This window comes from Hibiscus syriacus, unplaced genomic scaffold (genome assembly GCF_006381635.1).
Source record: "Hibiscus syriacus cultivar Baekdansim isolate YM2019G1 unplaced genomic scaffold, ASM638163v2 tig00112673_pilon, whole genome shotgun sequence".
Taxonomy (NCBI): Eukaryota; Viridiplantae; Streptophyta; class Magnoliopsida; order Malvales; family Malvaceae; genus Hibiscus; species Hibiscus syriacus.
The window spans coordinates 756,648-772,542 of NW_024063379.1; the positions used below are offsets into that span (position 1 = coordinate 756,648).

The 15,895-nt window shown below is 32.8% G+C and overlaps 1 pseudogene; it reads left to right on the forward strand.

The window, feature by feature from the left end:
- Positions 1-10,816: 10,816 nt before the first annotated feature.
- LOC120182507 lies at positions 10,817-14,406 on the forward strand (annotated as a pseudogene).
- The last annotated feature ends 1,489 nt before the right edge of the window (positions 14,407-15,895 follow it).

The window sequence follows — 15,895 nt, forward strand, 5'->3', positions numbered from 1 at the left end:
AAAAGGAAGGAAGGAATATTTTAACATTTTTGGATTTGATTGCTTTATCGATTTATATATTTTCATCTCAAAATTATTGGTTCCATTTTTAAACTTAGGGTAAATTATATTTATAGTCACTAAATTTTAAAAGTACATTCATTTTGGTCATTAAATTTTCAAAGAGATGCTTTAAAATCATCAAACATTTAATCCACTTTCATTATGATTATTTTTGTTAGTTTTCATTAAAAAATATTGATGTTAAAGCAAAATTTCTGATGAACGGAATAATCACTAATAAATCACAACGATACAAAGGATTCATTTAGCCAGAAGGTTAATATAATTTGGTGTCAAATTGATCTAACGTTTGATAGGGACAAATCAAAATATTTTTTTGTTGCCCTCCAATTTTCAATGTTTCATTTTGCCTAATCTAGATTAACCCGCGTCACACACCTGACTTTGATTAATAGTGAAATCAAAATATATAAACTTTTAGTTTTGACTATGATTTACTTAGATAAGGAGATCAAAAGATTTTCCAACAAGTTTAAACCAAATAAAAGAAGAAGAAGAAGAAGAGTTGTTTGGTTATCTTTTCAATTGGAAAAACCATTTAGCGGTGATAGATGACGATGATCCAATAAAAATTAAAAATTAAAACTTTTTGATCTATCACTATTAATCATCAGATCAACTTGAAATTAAACAATATTATTCTTTTAGTCAAACGAAGACTTTTAACGGTTGGAAATGACCAATGATTACCCTGTTCATCAAAAAAAATTCCATGTCAACGTTATCTAACCCTGGCAAATGATGGCGATTACACCGAAAAATCACCTTTTAGAACTTTAATTACATGTCAGACAACCTTTCATCTTTATTTACCGATCTAACACCATTTGCAGGAAGGCGCGACCCATGCACCGCGCCTTACGCTGATGTGGCATCACGTGGGGTAAGGCGCGTCACATGCACCACGCCTTGTGGAACGAGTAAAAAAATGGGTGCTATTTTTGTCATTAGTTTTACAATGGTGTCTAATATATAATTAATTTATATTAGGGTGATATTTGTGTAAAAACGTCAACTCTATTTATTTATTTTTTGTGTGTGAAAAAAAAACCTTTCTACATTAAAATCTTTAAATATTCTTTTGTAAATTATTTTATAACTTGACAAATTTTGATTTTTGCATGAAATTACACAATACGTATAATCTAGTATAGGAAAACTTTGAGGGTAAGTATTTTAAAATATGAATAATTTTATAAAAGTTTTATAACTAGTATTTCTTTTACAAAATGTTGATGATGACATTGATAATACATATTTTATAATTTAAAAAATTATAAATTTCATATATTTTTAAAAAATTTATTGATTTTTAAAACTAATTGTTTAAAAATATAAAAAATATTAAAATAAATTTTTAATTACAATTGACTTTTGCAATAAAACTCACTCTACTTTTGGTTTTTCTGTGTGCGCGTGGGCAACTATATTCAGCAGAAAAGAATTGAAAAAGAAAGGAGCTCATACGCGGGAGAAAATGATGAGACAAAACAGATTTTATGAAGCTTGAGCATAAAAGATCAACTTTTTGATCAGAGGTTTATTCGTAGTACAATTAAGTTGATATTTAGATAACAGTTAGACGATTTTGAGTTATTGACTTTGTATGATCGAACTTTCATTTGATTCCTGTAGCTTTCCACACATACTACTGTTTAACAATCATAAACTTGAGTTTAGGTATTGAGAATGAAGTATTTTAAAATTAATTATTTAAAAATATAAAAAAATATTAAAATAATTTTTTAATTACAATTGAGGGATCAAATGAATTATTATTCATTAATTATTATTTTTAACAACAGTTAATAATGTTTATTCATTTTTAATAAAATTAGAATTTAATATTTTTTTAATATTTTTTAAAATTAATATTAGAAAGAATATTTTAAATTAAGAAGTGATATTTTTTAGCTTTATATTCTATTTTTATTGAATTTTATTCACTTTTAATTCTTTTTTATTGCATTTTTATTGATTTTTAAAAATAGTGAATAATAATTCATTTGATCTCTCAATTATAATTAAAAATTTATTTTTATATTTTTATATTTTTAAATAATTAATTTTAAAAGTCAATAAATATTATTAACTGTTATTAAAAATAATATCACATAAGAATAAATAAATAAAGTTGGCATTTTTACACAAATATCACCCATGGGTCGCGCCTTCCTGCAAAAGGTGTTAGATCAGTAAATAAAGATGAAACGATGTCTGACAGGTAATTAAAGTTCTAAAAGATGATTTTTCGGTGTAATCGCCGCAAATGATAGTGGTCGTGGCAAAAGTAAATTAAAAATGTAATAATTGAAATAAAAATTTTAAAAGTTTAATTATTAAAATGAAATGTAATATTTTTTTCTTTAAAAATTTTTAAAAGTTCGATAATTATATAATTTATTATAAAATTTATACAAACTAATATTATCGTTCAAAATGATGAGGAGTAATATGTGCGTTGATGGTGACAAAGGTCATATTTTTTTCTTTCAAGATAAGTATATAAATTATCACTAAATTATGTTAAATTAATCTTTATTTAATTTTTAAAATGAAATAATTATTAAATTTATTAAACTATTACAAAATAATTATCGCAGTTTATAAAAAGTAATTTTTTTTGGTAAATCTAAGGAGCATATTCTAATAGTTTAATAATCATTTTATAATAATTTAATAAATTTATTAATCATTTTATAATTTCTGAAATTTTAATGATAAAAAATTATTTTAATATTATTTAAAAATCAGATGAGCCTAAAGTGAGTAATACACATTGACGTACACCACTAATGATGTGCATAGATATGCACCACTAATATAAAAATATGATAAAATTCATAAGTAGTCATTAAAATAATTAAAATGATTTCATTTATTATTAAATTTTTAAAAGTTATAAAATAGACATTAAACTTTAAGTTTTATTAAAAAAATATAATAACCGTAAAATATTGTTAAGGGGGTGAAGTGTCATGCTAAATTAATAAGAAATATTTTATTTGGCCCTTCAATTATAACTAAAATTTTATTTTTAATAGTTTTTTCAATATTATTAAGTAATAATTTCAAAAAAGAAATTAGAAAATTTAGAATTTTTTAAAAAATATATGAAAATAATTTATTTTTAAAAATTAAAAATTATATTTTTTTTAAAATTTATCAAATTATTTTATAACTAATTATTTATTAATCGTGATTATATTTGTAAAATTAAAAATTCATAATTTTCGAGATCCAAAAAATTGAATTATCAAACAACATAATTATATTTTTTATTAAACGATATGATTCAAACACTTGACTTTTATTTAAGAAGTTTAAACACAATTTTAAAAATATATATTTAGAAAATTATAGTATCACATTAATAATAAAAATACATCCAAACTTAAATAAAAAAATCGAAACAATTCTTAACTTTTAATAATGTATCAAGTAATTTATATAATATAAATTCAATATTTATAATATGACACTAAAAATAATATTTAATTTATTTATATCCATTTTATTTTTCATTCAATGAACATAATAAAATTTATTTTTTAATTATAAAATAAAATTTTAGTTACAATTAAAGTATCAAATAAGATATTTTCTACTAATTTAATATGTTACATCACATCTTTAATGATAGATAATAATATTGTGCCCATTTTGTAATAAAATCTAAAGATTGATGTATATTATATAATTTTTTAAAAATTTAGTATTTAAAAATCATTTTGATATAATCTAATATCTATTTATGAATTTTACCTTATCCAATTAGTGGTAAATATCAATATTTAACATCTATTCTGGAATTTTTCTTAAAAGTCATTTGTGTACTTTTTTCTTCTTCTTTAAGATACCATTTATTCTTTTGTTTTATGTGTTTTTTTTAAGTTTAGTGGAAAACAAGCGTTAAAAGTTGTACCATTTACTCATTTTAGACTATTAAAGTATTTTTCATTCAATATAGGTGTCTAAAGTATATTTTGTTCAATGTATATGTTTGGTTTGTCACGGTTGTTAGAAAATTGTTACATGAAACACGTCGTGTTTATATATATTTTTTTTAAATTTTATTTTTTAAAAAGTTTAAAAAATATTCATTTTCAAAAAAACTTTTTTTAAAAATATATAAAAATCTAAACTCTTTATATTTTTTTGATTAAGCTAAAGATGATTATAAAGTAGTATATGTTGTAAGTATTCTCAACCATTTGACAATAAACATTTAATTACCCCTGCAGTCATTGATGCTCGTATATATGACCTCTAAAAATAACAATAATTCCTTTAAAGGTAAAATACATTGTTCCTTACTAAACTATACTATATCTCCTATTTTACTTAATGTATTTTTAATTTTTCTAATTTACTCATTTTATCACTCTAAATTATTTTATTCTTAAGAAACTCAGAAGGGCAGAAAACACTCAAAAAGGCAACAATAACAATGAATATTATTGAAAAATTTTTCCCACACCCTTTACATGAACCAATACACTATTTATACAATTGTGTAGTCTGTTAATCCTAACAAACTAGCAACTGACTCAACCGTCTCAACATCACGTGCACGTCCAAAATAATAGGCTATACCAGAATAATCTAATATTCCCTACTCTTCTTTGTCTTCTTCTTCAAATAAAAGATCCATACACCACACCAATTTTACTTCGAAAATCTTCAAATGCAGCCTTCGAAAGAGGTTTAGTGAAACCATCTGCAAGCTGATGCGTTGCAGAGACATAGTTCACCCTCATTTGCCCAGAAGCAACATTCTCCCGAATAAAGTGAACGTCCAAGTCGATATGCTTTGACTGAGTACGATAAACAGGATTGGCACTCAATGCCACAACACCCGTATTATCGCACCATATAACCGGTTCCTGTCGTGGGGGTACTCCGAGGTCAACAAGTAAGGCACTCACCCAGGTAACTTCAGCTGCAGTGTTAGTAATACATTTGTATTCTACTTCTATCATTGACCGAGACACAATTTTTTGTTTCTTGGAGGTCCATGCAACAAGACATGTTCTAACGAAGACACCATATCCAAAAACTGATCGGTGATCGTATATATTAGTACCTCAATCAACATCATCAAACGTAGAAACCATCAACCCAGCATCACCCAACGCAAACAGCAAACCATAGTCAATAGTGCCAGTCAAATACCTTAGTATACGCTTAACGGTAACCATATGTGCCTCACGTGGCGCATGCATGAACTGTGCAACCCTCCCAACACTATAGACTAGGTCATGACCTGTATGACACACATAAAGTAAAGAACCAACGATGTTGTGATTTTTAGTAGCATCGGATAGCAACTCCCCCTCATCTGTTGAGAGCTTGGAAGCTAAAATCATTGGTGTGGAACAAGTAGTCGCACTCTTCATTCCTGTTTTTGTAAGCAACCCCAACACAAATTTCTTATGGATTAGCACAATCAAGCCACAAGAGCAAAACACCTCAATTCCCAAGAAAAACCTTAGGGAACCAAGGTCTTTAAGAGAGAACTGGACACTAAGAAGTTGCACCACATCTTGAATGAAATGAGACGATTGTCCAATAATGACGATGTCTTCAACATAGCCGAGCACATAAATATCAGCATCATCTCGTCTAGAAATAAACAACATCGAGTCAGCTCGCGAAATAGTAAACCCTATTTGAACAAGATTAGCGTGAAGCTTTGCATGCCAGTTACGTGGAACCACGTGAAGACCGTAAAGATCCCACTGAAGCTTGCACACAAAAGGCGTTCCATCGTCAGCAACCTGCTCGAAGCCCGGTGGTTGCTGCATGAACACAACTTCATCCAAATCTCCATTAAGAAACGCGTTATTAACGTCTACATGCCTTAACTCCCAACCATTTGACGCAGCTAAGGCTAAAAATATATGTAAAATCATACTCCGGAACCTGAGAGTAACCTTTCCTGATGAGGCGTACTTTATACCGGTGGACAGAACCATCATGATTACATTTAAGCTTAAACAACCACTTGCAACCGACAGAAATGCGTCTGACAGGAAGTTTAACCAACGACTATGTGTTATTCTTAAGAAGAGCATCAAACTCTGCTTGCACAGCTTCTTTCCAATGAGTCGATTGCATGGCTTCTTACACAGTAGAAGGAATTTAAACTTTAAAGTAACTTGAATATGTCTTGGGCTTAATACCCCACATTTGTTGAGCGTCAACATAGGATGTTGATTCTGTGTCGGCTGCACAGATGATGTACTTGTATGGACATGTTGGCTCGTATTCACACGTAAATCATCAGGCACAGGAGTTGGTTCCATATCATGTTCATCTGGAACCATACTAACAGCAGTGTCTGAAGGCACATCAGGTAAAACTGTATCAACAGGAGAAGGAGCAGTACAGTGGGGTTGACACGTAACCTCATCAATGACCTCTCCATGCACAATCCTCTCTGCAGTAGCTGGAACAGTCACATGTTGCCATTTTCGAGGAGTAACAACAACAGGAATCACCTGCGACCGAAACACATTGCTTGGGGTGGTTGAGATATCTGCATATTTTCCTGCAAACGGAAAAAAACCCCTCATTAAAAACCACATGGTGGGATATATAAGCACGACCATCATTTGCAAGACAGTGAAAACCCTTGTGCTGAGGGCTAAAACCTAAATTTGTACATGACTGAGACCAAAAAGATAATTTATAACTCTAAAACGGTCTCAAATGCGAAAAACATTGACACCCTAAAACATTCAAAGAAGAATAATCAGGCCTTTTTTTAAAAGCTTCTCAAAAGGAGTTATCCCATCGAGCACCTTTGTAGGAAGACGATTAATGAGATGAACTGCAGTCACCATAGTATAAGACCAATATCTCATTAACAAAGATGTCTGAGCTAGTAACACAAGACCAAGCTCAACAATATGGTGATGCTTGCGTTCTACAACACCATTATGCTCTAATGTATGCGGGCTGGTCACCCGATGAATTATCCATACTTGGCAAGCATGGACGAGAAAAGACAAAATTCACCACCTCAATATGACAGAAAAACCTTAATCGTGACCCCAAACCGATTCGTTACAAGCTACTAAAACAATTGGAAAGCTAACAGAGCTTGCGCCTTATCTTTAAGTAAATAGAGCATGTATGATGGGTAAACACATCAATAAAAATATATAATAACGAAAGTCATTGGATTCAACATGTGGAGGTCCCCACAAGTCAAAAAAAATGAGTTCAAAGGGAGAAAAAAACTGAGTATTAGATCGAGTAAAAGGTAATTTGTGGCTCTTGCCCATAAAACATGCCACACAAGTTTTATTAATTTCATAATCAAGCTTTACACCAAGTTCCTTAGCTACTTTATCTAAAGTAAAACTAGCAGGATATCCTAAACGGCGATGCCATAGTTCAGACAATGACGTATCAACTGCAACCAAATTAGTTGAAGCACTAGCAACGTCTTCACTTTGGCCATCAAGAGCAAACTTATATAAGCCACCATCCATTATACCACGTAAGAGAACCTTCTTAGTTGACTCATCTTGAACATAACACGTCGCAGCATAAAACTCAATGTAAACGACATTATCCCTAGCAAGCTTAGAGACCGAAAGTAAATTCTTTGTTATGTTAGGCACATGCAATAAATCATTCAATAACAAGGCTCGAGAAGAAGAAGAAGGAAAAATCAAATTACCAACAGAATGAATATCAAGTGAGATGACATTACCCATAGTGAGTTTACCTAGACCTCTAAATTATGTCGGGCTCGAAACATTGGCAGTATCAGACGTGAGATGATGTGTTGCACCGGAATCTACTACCTAATGTTGCTCGCCAGACTTAGAAACCACATTAGCCTGTGGTTAACTAGTTGCCTAAGAGCACCCTTTACAACACACACAACCCAGATTAAAAGATTCAGCAGTATAATGTGCAGTAGAAAACTGACCTTTTTGTGATCGAGAATTGGATGTAACACATGAGAAATCTTCATCATATCGATGCCAGCAGCGATTGACCAAGTGACCAAGTTTACCACACAACTGTCATTGAATATAAGGTCTGCCTCGACCACAGCCCCTAGATCTGAACGCAGATGACGACCGAATCGATCTAGACTCATGTCGATCACGATCAGAGGATTCACGAACCACTTCACGTTGAGTAAGATGTGCACTCATAGGAAGAGATTTCAATTGATCATCAAAGCCAACAAGTTGCTCCTTAGTATCTAGGAGCACCGTATAAAGATCATCCAATGAGAGAGTATCCTTTATGGTCGTGATAAACGCCATAAACGGTTGGTATTCCCGGGGTAAGCCTTTCAAAATGCTGGCAACATGACCAACGTGAGAAACGACACAACCGCACGAAGCAAGCGCATCGCAGAACTCCTTCACGCGTGTAAGGTAAACGCGCATATTGTTGTTCCCTTTCTTCAACGACTGCATCTTGCAGTGCAAGCTCATTACAGCAGTCGTAGATCTATTGGCAAAGAGTTGTATTACCATATTTCAGATCGTCGCAGTCGATTCAGCACCGACGAACTGAGGAATGAGATGAGGACTGATGATAGAGAGGAGCCATAATGCCAACGCACTATTCTACTCCACAAACTCCTCAAAAACGCCATTGACACTCACCTCGCCGTTAGCATCAAGAATCATTTTCGGTGGCGGCGTCCAGACACCAGTCAATAATCGCGCCAGACGATGACTACGAACAGTAAGCTGAATTTGCTGCTTCCATAACAGAAAATTCATCTCGTTGAGAACGATATTAGCCTTCTTGTGCGATAAACCCTTAGAAAACTCCATGACAAGCGAGAAACAATGAAAGCTCAGGGAAGAAACCCAAGACCGACGGTGAAAGATACTATCTTAAGAAACTCAGAAGGGCAGAAGAAACTCAGAAGGGTAGAAGAAACTCAGAAGGGCAGCAATAACAATAAATATTATTGAAATGTTTTCCCCACACCCTTTACATGAACCAATACAATATTTATACAACTGTGTAGTCTGTTAATCCTAACAGACTAGCTAACAAACTAGCAACTGACTCAACCGTCTCAACATCACGTGCACGTGCAAAATCATAGGCGATACCAGAATAGTCTAATATTTATGTATGACATGGTATTTTTATTATTATTTAATTTAAAATAATTGAAAATATAAAATAAAAATATAAAGATGGCCGAACACCACCACCGGCCGCCGTTGACGGCCGTAGATGGTGGTAATTTGGTCCCAAATTTCATAAGTTTTGTTTATTTCAACCCCCTGAGTTCGAATCTGGTGGTTGTTTCACTAGAAAATATCCCAAAACCCATGAATCTCAACTGAAATGTTTCGACTTCCTCACTTTCATCTCCAATTCATGGACTTCAGAGCAAGTTCTAGCAAAATAGAGGGCAAATTCAGACTCAGAACATCGAATGAACAAGACTCATGAAATTTGGGACCGAACAACCACCATCTACGTCAGTCGATGGTCGTCAGCGATGACATCTGACCATCTTCTGTTTTTATTTTTATTTTCAATTATTTTAAATTAATAATAAAAAATACAATTTCATACAAAAATAATAATAAAATAATTTAGAGTGATGAAAATAGGAGCAATTCGAAAGTTCAATGAGTAAATTAGAAAAATTAAAAATACAGTGAGTAAAATAAGAGAGAGAGAGAGTATAGTTTAATGAGGAATGATGTAAGTTACCATTCCTTTAATTATCATCACTAACAAACGATAATCTATTAATTATCAATCACCCCTGTCTCACTTAAATTGTCCCTTATTGATTTTTTTTCAATTTTTTAAACTTTAACTCATTATTATTTGAAATTTATTATTGATAAAAATATGAAAAAATATATTTTAAAAACCTTGAATCAAGTAGTTTTTAGATATATCTTTAATAAAATTTATTATTATAAAATATTTAAAATAATTATGATTAAAGTTTAAAAATTTTGACTTTTAAAGTGTACAAAGGACATTTCTAATGAGACTAGGGATGACAAAAAATCCGAACCCGACGGGGAAAACCGAAAATTGAATTAAACGGGGACAGGAAAAAATCGTTTAAGCTAAACGGGGACTGGTTTAGTAATCCCCGCCCCGATTATCCGGCCCGATACCCGACCCGATAAATATTAAAAATAATTATTATATATATAATATTAATCAATTTAATTTAAATTAAAAATATATTTAATATCTATATATTTAATTTAAATATATATACCCGGCCTGATACCTGTTTAAATAACCGTTTATGCTAAACGGGATACCTGTTTCCCTACGGTTTCCCCCGATTACCCGATGGAGATCCCCGTTTAAATCCCCGCGATTTTTTAAGCGAGAACGGGTACAAATTTTTTAAATAAAAACGGAGATAAGGGGACCAATACCCGACCTGAACCCAGCTCGCCATCCCTAAATGAGACGGAGATAATATACAAATTTTGATTTTAATTGTTGACAAATAAATGAGGAAATGAAAACTAGAGGATTAGGCATTCACGCCAGAGGACAACCGATTAACTGCTCCACCTATCCAAGATGTGGCCACGTCACCAACTATGACACGGCACAATCTGAAGCATCCACGTATTCCATACCGCCCAATAACGGATTTCCAAACTTTTAATATTTTTATTATTTAACTGTTAACACTCCTTTCGCTTCTCCTGAAAAGAGGTTAAACACAAACAATTCTCACAAAACCAAAGCGAAAAACACTGATCGGATCATACCCCTTCGTTTGCCTTCTCATCCTTCGAATCTCCACCGTTTGCTCTCATCAGTGGCGGTAGCTCTTCTCCGTCGCCGCTCCGCCGTCGATTTTTCATGGCCGGTGAGTGTTTCATCCTCATTTTCCCTTTGTTTTTTTATTAATGCAATTACTTTCTCTTTTCTTATTTATTTATTTATTATTCAGAAGAATGAAATCGAACTGTTCCTCTCTTTTCTTTTCTTTTCTTTTCTTTTCATTTTCGTGTTAGATAGTGAGATGTCGATTAGCGTTTTGAGGAAGCCAAAAAGTGAAGGATTTTTTATGAATCATATACTGTATTGAGAAAAGAAAGAATGAATTCGTTGATTTTTTAAACTTTTGAGGATAATATATTTCCCGTTGTTGATTTTACTTTTGGAAGCAAAAATGAAAGAAAAAAAGCCTTCTGAGGGAAAAGTAAACAATATTTTTGTTGAATATTTGTTTTAGTGAACCAGAATGAAAGATTTTACTCATATATAAACTACTGTTTGCGATTATAATTTGTATAAAATTCATTTTATTCTTCTAATTCTGTTTCTTTTGGTTCTAATCTACGGTCCTCGTTTAGCGTTTTATTTCTAGCATGTCTGCATCTTTACTCAGTTTTATCTAAGGAAGTGTAATTATTCAAATCTGTTTGGCATCCGAGTTTTAGTAAGGGTACATTTGAAGAGGAAACATGTAGCAGCCTTTAGGTTGGAATGGATACGTGGTCTAGTATTTTATTTTTCCTTTATAATATTTAGGAGAATAAAAAAGCAGAATGTAAATTGATAGTAACATTTTGATTTCACCACAAAGGGTTTCTTATTTAAAATTTTCAACTTAAAATTTATTAGATCAAGAAAGCATGAGTTAACTTATGTTTTCTATTATTTCAATATAGATTATGAAGCAAATTAAGTTTACTTCTGCTTTAGTTCTTTTGGTGTTTTCCATAGATAGCTGTTAATTTAGACAGAATTTACTACATAATACTCTAGTAAGATGTTTATAGTGTGCTTTTTCTTTTTGGTTCCAATAACTTAGATTTATCGCAGCTTTTCCTGTGATTACTACTTGCTTGATGTATTTAGTCCTCTAATTTTCTTTTTGATCTTTGAGAATGAAATTTTCAGCTTACTTCCTTTTCTTCTTTAAGAAATTGAATCAGTTTTTCTTGTGTTTCTTTTAATAGTTATTTTATCTTTCCATCGGTTACTGGTATCAGCTTACTTCCACCATGTGGCAGTTTCACTATATTTTATATCTGCTTTTGCTTTACAGAACCGGTTACAATGTAAAACAAAGAGTTACTGATTAGATTCATCTGGGTGATTATGAACACATACAACACAATCATTTCCAATCAAGTTTTACCAGCATTTGAATTTGGCGTCTGCTTGAGAGAAAAGCTCTCTGCTGTCGCCATCGTCACTGCTGACACTGAACTATACTGGTACTTCGTTTCATTTCACATATCGTGATCCAAACTGTCCCAATACATTATAACTCGATGGCTGTTGCAGCATTTAAGGGACTCTTTAATAGTGAATGTCATGGAAATAAGAGGATGGAAACAAAACCTTCTGGAAGAAGACGTGTATTTGTTCAGACTGAAACTGGCTCTGTTCTTGGTATAGAGTTAGATAGGAGTGATAATGCCCATACTGTGAAAAGGAAACTACAGATTGCTCTTAATGTTCCAATAGAGGAGAGGTCTCTCATATTTGGGGATGTGGTACTGAAGAATGATCTAAGTATTGTCAGAAATGATTCTCCACTTCTTCTCACGAGAAACTTCATCCACAGAAGCTCGTCTACACCATGTCTCTCACCTACTGGGAAGGATATTCAGCAGAGAGATCAGAGTGATCCCATTGAGATATTAGTGTGTTCAAATCACTTCTCCAGGATAAAGAAACTGGTAAGGGAAATTGTGGAAGCTATGAAAATTGGGATTGATCCCATCCCTGTTTGTGGTGGTCTAGGAGGTGCCTACTATTTTCGAAATAGCCAGGGTGAAAATTGTGCAATTGTTAAACCAACTGATGAAGAACCTTATGCCCCAAACAACCCAAAAGGATTTATTGGCAAAGCCCTTGGGCAGCCAGGACTGAAACGCTCAGTACGTGTTGGGGAGACTGGATTTAGGGAGGTAGCAGCTTATCTCCTTGACTATGATCACTTTGCCAATGTTCCCTCTACTGCTCTTGTGAAGGTCACACACTCGATTTTTAATGTAAATGATGGAGTGAATGGTAACAAGCAGCAAGAGCGAAAGGAATTTAGCAAGATTGCTTCTCTGCAGCAGTTTATCCCTCATGATTTTGATGCCAGTGATCATGGGACTTCAAGCTTTCCGGTTGCTGCTGTACATAAGATAGGGATATTAGATATCCGCATTTTGAACACTGATAGGCATGCTGGAAATCTTCTGGTTAGGAAAATTGGTGGAGGTGGACTTGATCAAGTGGAGCTTGTGCCTATTGATCATGGTCTATGCCTTCCCGAAAACCTGGAGGACCCCTACTTTGAGTGGATCCATTGGCCTCAGGCATCAATTCCTTTCTCAGAGGATGAGCTTGAATATATATCCCATCTTGATCCATTTCGAGACTCTGAACTGCTTAGAATGGAGCTTCCAATGATTCGAGAGGCATGTCTCCGTGTCTTGGTTGTTTGCACAATTTTCCTCAAGGAAGCAGCAATTTCTGGTTTGTGTTTAGCTGAGATTGGTGAGATGATGAGTAGGGAGTTTCGTGGCCAGGAGGAGGAGCCAAGTGAGTTTGAGTTCATATGTATTGAGGCAATGAGAGCTTTAGAGGAAAGGAATATGCTTTCTGATGATCTGAGAACTGTAGAGAATGAGTTTCAGTTTGAAATTGACTGTGAGGAGGGGTTCAATTTAACTTCTAATCTAGAAAAGAAATTGACATCGCATGCTTATTGTTGGCCAGTCGGTGGAAGTACCCGGAATCCACTTTCCAAGGTAGAAGAGAATGTAGACGAATGGACTGAGGATGATGGGAATATAATACCACCAAGAGCAGATGAATATGCTTATACTGCTGCTCAAGACAAGGTTCCAACTGTTCCAAGACTGTCAATGTCAATGAAAAACGTCAGTATTGGAGAAAAGAGTTGGAGACATGGGAATGTAATGCAGAAAAAATGGTTATTTGTCTGCTACGTCATCTGGAAACAGAAGCGTGAATGAACAGCTAGCTGGAAGCACCAGTTTCGTGAAACTGGGTGATATGAGTGAAGAGGAGTGGGTACGGTATCTTGAGAATTTCCAGCATTTGATTTTCCAGGAATTTTCTAATAGTAAATCGGGGAGTGTAGGTCAGAGGCAGAGACAGAGGCTTGGAACTTCATGCAAGTTTTGAGTTAGTTAATGTTTTCAAAGTGTAGAAATCGGAAGCCTAAAGTTAAAAGGTTTTTGAGGGTTGTTGGAAGCAGAAAGCAAAACTGTAGGTTACTCGAAGGATTTCCTGTCAAGGATGAACTTCATTGATGAGTTGAAGTTACTGTTATTGGATATAGTTTACTACCTTGTATAGAGCATGAAAACTCTGGTGTTCAGTTGGAAGAGGTGAGTACTACTGTTTACATTTCTTCGCTGACGTTTAACTTTCACAGTTTCCACTTTGCTTTTGTTCGATTTCGCTATGGTGTCCTCGTATATAAAATAATCTGGTTGAACTTCTCTTGGCTGAATGTTGAATAGAATATAAGATATTTGCAGATTCAAATTATGTGAACTTTTGAGGTTTGCTACAGTTTTGAGCCATATTGGCTACATTGCAGTTTTATCTTATGCTGCTGAACTCTATTTTGAAGCTTCAACTCAAACTTGTCTTGATTGTTACGTGAGAAAAAAGGTAAGAAATAGAAATTCCCTGAGAGGATTGTTGATTGAAATTTGGCAATTGGGAATATAAATTTTAATATAATATATAAATATAAATATATTTTTGAAGTTAATAAAATATTTTAAAAATGATTCAAAGTCTAAAATATTTTAAAAATATTTTTTAACTTGATATTTTTAGAAAAATCAAGTATATTTTTTCTACTTAAAAATTAAGTTTTTTCAGGCTATAAGACAAAATAATTAATTCTTCCTGCAATTCCAGTAACAAAAAATCGATTTTAAGTTTTTAACTTAAAATTTGAATATTGGAATATGTGTCTTACGGATTAAATTTAGTTTAGTTGAGATATAATTTGATTCCAAATTCAATTGGAAACTGAAAATTGATAATAATAAATTCAAGGACTACATTGAAAAGAAGAGGAATGTTGAACTATTGCATGAATGATTAAACCAAGCACTCTATTTAGTCAATTTTGATGAATATGTGATTAGGTATCATCAAATTATAACAGCCTAATTTGTATTTGTTAAGTTAAAGTAGATAATTTGTAAATTAAAGCCTAAGTTTACCATTAAATGAGGATAAGTGAAACCCTAAATCTAAATTAAATTAAAGGATTCATGATGTGAACACACTATTTCGTCCTATTCTCATATCACATTTTTATATATATATATATATATATTTATGTTTATTTAACGTGTATATATATATATATATATATATATATATATATTCATTATTTTATTACACTTGCAGGCCTGATATTCGACCCAAGTTACAGAGCCCAGCACCAAATGAAGCCCAACAGTAGCCCGTTACACCCCAGACTAGCAAGCCCACATGCAGTAAATTAGGGTTTCCAAAAAATCCTAGTGCGCCGCTTCTCTTGCACGCCCCATCTCATCCAGTGCCAAGCAAGTCCCAACACCGCACGTCTCACCTCCAACAACTGAGATTCTCGGCCACAAACAACAAACCCATTAGCAAGCAGTGTTTTAATAGGAATAAAATGCTAAAAAATAAGAGTAGTTGAGTCCAAATCGGACTCTAAAAATAGCCGAATCTAAGACTATAAAAGGATGTAATTTTCAACATTTGTAACTACGATTTTCATACTAAATACAAACAAACTTTTGCACAAAAATTTCCACAAAAATACGAGCAGTGATATTCGAAGCATTTT